The sequence below is a fragment of the Austrofundulus limnaeus genome, unplaced genomic scaffold (genome assembly GCF_001266775.1).
Source record: "Austrofundulus limnaeus strain Quisiro unplaced genomic scaffold, Austrofundulus_limnaeus-1.0 Scaffold91, whole genome shotgun sequence".
Lineage (NCBI taxonomy): Eukaryota > Metazoa > Chordata > Actinopteri > Cyprinodontiformes > Rivulidae > Austrofundulus > Austrofundulus limnaeus.
Genome location: NW_013952493.1, coordinates 662,609 through 669,307, shown reverse-complemented (window position 1 = coordinate 669,307; position 6,699 = coordinate 662,609). Strand labels below are relative to the sequence as shown.

The 6,699-nt window shown below is 39.8% G+C and overlaps 1 protein-coding gene across 1 annotated transcript in view; it reads right to left on the bottom strand.

Annotated features, from left to right (window-relative positions):
• arhgap32a (Rho GTPase activating protein 32a) overlaps positions 1 to 6,699 on the bottom strand; it is a 32,643-nt gene that overhangs the window by 24,989 nt on the left and 955 nt on the right. The gene's annotated exons all lie outside the window — the stretch shown is intronic.

The following is a 6,699-nucleotide window of genomic DNA, read 5'->3' as shown; positions in this document are numbered from 1 at the left end:
ATCTGGTGAAAATTTCATGTCATTAGCACCTCTAGTAATATATTTACTGAGAAAAATGTTGACGTGTTCAATACTTATTTTACCCGCTGTATTTCTCCAGCTTTTATTTTTTTGGTTTTGTTTTGTTAACAAACACAAGAAACATCCTGATTGAGCAAGCTTCACTCTTAATCTCAGTCTTCCCATGACGTTCTGAACACTGTATTGGGTATTTAGAGTTAAATATCTTAAAGGCATACAAAGAAAAAGAAAAAACACCTTCCTTCTTCTCCCTTGCAACTGCACAGCGGCAGGTTTGCCTCACGATGGGCAACAACAAAACACTTGGGGACAAATGATTGGGCTCATTGGGCCTTGAACGTGCGCTGCCTCTGTAGTAGCATTTTCCCACCAACCCCTCTGGCCTCAGAGCATCAATGGGCTGCTGCTGCTGGMCTTCCACAAAGCTTCCTGACTCAGCAGAACGCCGGCGAGGCTGGGTCAGGCCCCACCCCATCTCGTCCTGTATCTGCTCTCCAGGAGACGAGGCGACCTYGCCCGAGGACAGTGAACGCATCACACAGGCTGCCACTTACTTACTGTTAAGAAACGTTACATAAAGTACTGTTATATAAGGGTCACTTGGTTGAAACATCTATGGTATTTTTTTATGTAAACGTGACTGAAATGTTCCACAAGTAAAAAGAGAACTTGTGCTATGTTTAGCGAGTCTGTAAAACATTAAAAAAATAATTAAAAATTAAAAATGCTTAATCAGAGGTTACATTGCCTTTACATTATGACCTCATAATATATATCACTCACTATCCGAAGCAAAACATAACGTTTTTGAGGAATTTAATGAAACTTTCAGGAAATAATCATGGAGAAACATTTCTGTTAGGAGTCAACTGAATTCAAGATGGCCGCCACAGCCAACTGACCTTTAAAGGGGACAGATCATGCAAAATTCATTTTTTTTTGCCCTTAAATACATTTTTCTTGTGTACCTGGAGTCTCTGGGAGTGCCGAAAATTTGAATTTAGTTTCTAACAGTGCTCGTAGATATCTTTAAATTCTGTTCAGGTCATTTTTTTTTTCAACCTATTCTATTTTCTTTTATTTCTATGTCGTTACCTGAACCATTACATCAAATTATTTGCAAAGGAATTTCTAAATAAGGTCTGGACTCAAGAACTAAGCAATTGGTTATCTTCATTGTCCTCTGGCTCCAACATGTAAGGCAGGATGGACAAGTCTCCCCTTGTTGATGTCTTTTATTTAATTTGTAAACAAAGTTTCTGTTCTATAGTCGTAAGCCCCTATATCAAACTGGGATGGACCGGTCCAGAAGCTATAAGGGGCATGGGAAGTGTTTCGGTTTGATTTAAAGAGACAGCCTCAAAATGAGTTGATCTGAGACCCATCAAAGAAAAAGGGTGAAAGAGGGGCTTGTGGAGTTACAATAAGGAGAAATTCAGACCAAAGCGTTGCATTTCCACTTTATATAAACCCCCAACTAAACTATTTAAATGTGAGAAGGAAGGATTTAAAAACATGATGTAAAAAAACAAAATTCGCTACAATTTGGCAAATTTATACAGATAAAAATGTCTAAAAGTCTGGCCTAAAAGACAGCGAGCAAAATGTGTTCCTTCGAGGAGTGCTGGGCCTTTAACTTAACCTTGCGTTCTAATTTCTACCAGCTGAGTGCATTTCATACGAAAGGAGTTGCAGCATGCCTGACCTTGCTGATTGTACATCAGACAGTGAGTCRGTTTGAACGTGGGAACATGATGTGCTGCACATTGCAGAGGCGGCGAATGATAAAAGCCTCAAAGCTTYATGTTTGTGTCTGAAAGAAACTCGCAGGAAGAAGCACTGACGACGAGCAACACGAGCTGCTGCTTTTATTAGCAGACTATTTTGGAAATGCTTCAAATAGCACGAGCTATAAATAGACAACGCTGATTTATGAAAAAAAAATCATCATTTTAGGTGGCTGCTACTTAACACAGCAAAACAGCTTAGGAAAAACAGAGAAGTGTCAAAACCTCTAACACAAAATCTCTCACTGTGACTTTTCTGTTAAAAGGTCTTGGTGGTAATCATGTTGCCACTACATCTCCATCAGTCATCAGTAAGAAACCGTTCTGGATGCATGAATAAAGAGGCCCTCTACTTGTCACAGTTAAGGAGGGAGGAGCCGCTCTGATCTCAGGAGACTGGAGCAATGAGCACAAAAGGATGTCACCCAGTATCTGATGGCCTACATGGCATTTTCAAGGAGCGTGAGGCAGCCTGAACAATCCTACACGCTGAGTCTATGAGTCCAGTCTCAGAGGTGATGATAAGAAAATGGCTGAATATTTGCAGGTAGCAGAACATGAGTCACAGATACTTCAACACAAATTAAATGAGGGGGCAGCTTAAGCCAGAAAGAGAGAAAGTAGGATGTAAAAACACCCTTTTTWTCACGACATTCATTTTAACAGTTTATTTGTGGATATGAAAACTTTTGAGGTGATTAGAAATTTTTTATAAAATCAGATTTTATAGGTGAGCCTGTTTTTCTTAAAGGGGGCAATATTATGTGTTTCTCAGGCATACATCTAAATACTATACCATAATAAAGTATCTATGTCACCTTTAGCTGTTATTAAAATGCTGTTTTTTTGTTTAAATAGAAAATAAACTTATCTTCTCATCACTTCCTCTTCTAAACACCTTGAAATTGGCCTCTGTCTCTTTAAGAACCACGTCCGCTTCTGTTCCGTCCCGTTCAGGGGAGGGTTCGTACACCGGGGGGCTCGTGCGGGGGGGTTTGTTGCACGTGCACTATGATGCAGTTTACTTGGCATCTGAAAATACATTTCCTCCAAGGTATTTTCAATCTGAAAAGAGCTTCACTGAGTGAGAACTAATGTGCTCAGCAGACAGTTAGGTTTCACTTTTAATTTCACCGAGAGCCTGCAGGAGTCATGGGCGGGGTGTGTGGGGAGGGGGGGAGGGGGTGCGCTCTGCCATGAGGAAGTTTAAGACATGTCCTAGAGGTGTTTCTGGTCCCAAAAGGCGTTTCTGGTCCCCACCTGTCGTTTTGCTCCTCAGCATGGCTGCCATGTTTTTTATGAGAGTATAACATTATAACATGATACAAAACTCAAAAAAGTTCATTTTACATGATATTGCCCCTTTAAATAATAAACAGGATATAATAGGTCTAATAAAAATGCTTCTACATCTTTACTTTGTAGCAGAATGAATTTGAGAAAGGCACAGCTGTAAGATTTTCTATCTTCAGTATTTGAAGCTGGTGGTATATAATGTAGAGGCAGGGTCAAATGTAAACCAGGTATATTAAAACACCTGAAAATTCTTCATCAGTTTTCAAAACTTCTGTGACTTCGATGATATTTTCACCTGTAAAAAAAAGGTTGTTCTTTTTTCTTCAAAAGAATTCAGGGGATCATTCAGAACTTTTGAAGTGGGGTTCTGTGGAAAGATTTTGAATAGTCAGTGTCTTACTTGTAGATTGCTCTTTGAACAACCACAGTTTGCAAAAGTGAAGATTAATTATATGAAAGCTGATTCAGTGTTCACACTGTTTGCTTCTATTTATTTTTTGCAATTTTGCAAGTCAGATCTTCAATTCCTTGAAAAATATTATTCTCTTTAAAATCTGCATCAGCATAGTTGCTAAGTTGTTGTCTTCTTATGCTACTTTTTAGCTTTTAGTTAGCCTTTTGCTATATTTAGGTATATTTTTGCTACTTTTGCTTCTAACTATTTTATTACTTTTATCTAGGCTTTTGCTACATTTCACTTTCACCTAACATTCTGCCACTTTTAGCTTTCAACTATATTTTTGTTTTTAGTTTCTAGCTAGCATTTTGTTACTTTTATCCCAGTACACTAGATCAAACAATGAGTGAGGCAGTGTTAAATTCAGGAGAAAAAAAGATGTCAAAAAGAAAATTTAAAACATGCTAATAAAACATAAATGCTTTTAAAATGGCCTCTAATTTGTGTTTGATGTCAACATTGAAAACTAAAAGCTCACTTTGTGCATCAGAACAGAAGTGCCTCCAGGTAAACCTTTCACTGATTATCATTTTTGCCATTTTAAAGTTAAAATTAGTTTTTAATAGCTTCAGAATTCCTCGATCAGTCTGAAGCATCCTGCTCGCAGCGAGGCTTCAAACACTTCCTGTCAGAGCTCTGAGTCAAAAGCCCGTCAGCAGGAGGACACTCTGCACCTTGATCCATTTTCATGTTTCCTCAGTTGTTCTGTAGAGCCCTGTGAGGACGTGGAAAGGGAAAAGTTGCTCTCGTTCTGCCTGCAGTCGACATGAACGCAGAGATGCAGTGGGAAAGGGCTCTGCGGTTGCCATGGCAACCCGTCTCTCATCCATCGTGACTTGATGTTCCTCCAGATTTTTTGAGGACGAGGACGCGAGGTGGAGTCAAACGGAGACTCGGACGAACCTTTGACCAGAAGCTGTGACACATCATCATCATCATCATCAGCCCCCCCCCCGTCTGCCTTAGGCGATGTGACCACCACAGCCAGCAAGACGCCACCGCCGCCATGCTGCTGCTGGGGTAAAATCCATTGTTGTTCCTCGTGTCACCTCTTGAGGAAGGACAGTGACCGGGCTGCTGATGGTGCTGGGGRGAGGGGCTTATTCATTTGATCCTTTAATCTTCTTGAAATCTACCGGATTGAGATGATTTCATCCCACAGTGAGCGAGATGTCATGGCTCAGTCTTTGAGCGGGCGATCCCCGGCGAAGGCCGAAGCTCGACTTCAAGTATTTAATCAACGGACCGATCTGTCGCTACAGACGACAATCCAGGCTGCACACACAGACCTTTACGTCCAGGTTTTTAAATCAGACAATTGAGCCTCTAAAAATACAGAATCAGAAGAAATCCTGTTGTGTAATATTTCAGAAACATGTCAGTGATTCTCTGGAAGACAAACATTCCGTACTGTGCCAACTTAATCCACAGACTCGCAGACAGATTAGAGTTGTCTGTGCAGTCTGATGAAACTCAAACTATAAAACAGCGATTACACAGATGTGCTGTGGTTGATGATGTCCAGAACACTCATCATATACACCATAAAAGACAAAATACACCATCACTCCATCACATTAACCCATTGTTTTTTGTTGATCAATAATTCAACTTCAAACTTAATCCATCATCAAGGTATTTTCTCTTTTTGAAAGCTTGAACACACAAACCAACTCCAGGCAAATATTTCCTGTTAAAACAATAGGAGAGATAAGGACGAATAAATTCATATTTTATTTTTGTAACCTTTAAATAAGGGGTTCTCAAACACTGGGGCACGGACCCATGTTGGTCCATGAATCATTAGATACTGGGCCCACACAGATCCTGCTGGGTATTTTATTTTGAAAAGTGAGCACTTCTGTTTGTACTTCTTTCCTGCACTTGACTAAGATAGTTATTACACTTGCACATGTGTAATTACTTTATGTTATTTGCTTTACTGTGTTCTGTTTTGATCACAGGACGAGACAGCTCACTGATGCCAAAAAAAACAGGTAATAAATTAAAAGTAATATTCTATTTGTTTGCCAAAACAGTAACCTAACCCAGGGGGCGGTTCTAGGGGCGGAGCCACAGGGGCATTGGCCCCAGCTGAAATCTGATTGGCCCACTGAAGTGCCCCTGTCATGTCCCTCATCTGTCCTTTGCCCAAGAATGATGATGGCGGGTGYAGTTCCATGTTCAAACATTAGAGGTGCTAATGAGTCAAATAGGAAAGTCCAGCATGAATCAAGCAGACAGACGTCATCTTCTCTTCTTGAGATTTAAACAATCCTGCAGGAAAAGTCTTTCCACTAACAAACAATGGCTACATTTTCTTACATGCTGTGTGTTTAAGATTATTTGATCTACAGTAAAAATACACGTAAAACTTGTAGGGAGAATACGCAAGATTTTTTCAATTACAAKTGTTTGAACATGTGTGACTGGTTAAATGTATACACCTTACCAAAATCAGAGATTTGTGTAGAAAGGATGTTAAATAAATACTTGGCCCCTCTAAGAACATTGTGGCCCCTTGATGGCCCCTTTTTCCAGAAAAATCCTAGATCCGCCACTGGCCTAACCAGACTATCATCAACCACAAATCAGGAAAATGTTCACATTTTAAGGAGAGAAATATAAAAYGAATGTCCCACTTTTGTGTTTGCTTTATGTTTTACGGGTCATTTGTTTTGAACTATAAAATGGAAAACACTGTTGTGGCCAAAATGAGAATTTGATTATCCAAAAATGTGCTCATATGACGCCTCTCAGTTATTTAGTCACGCAGGCTCATTCGCTGAAACGACTGCTCAAAGCTCCAAAGCTTTGCAGACTTTAAACACAGATGTTTTAATGATATGAGCTTTACTTTTTTTAAATTATTATTATTATTATTATTTTGGAGAAAGAATTACAAAGACAGCACACTTGTTGAAAAGCATCTCCTCAGCAGTGCAGCATAGTTTGTCTGTTAAACAAAAAACAGCACCAGGRTCCTCAGACATCAGCTCAAACATGTTTTTATGAGCTGTGGTGCAGCTTCTGCTCCAGTGAGGAAAGTTTACCAGCAGTGTACTCTGACCTGTTGGGCCTGACAGATAACAGGCTCCAATAACACACACACACACACACACACACACACACACACAC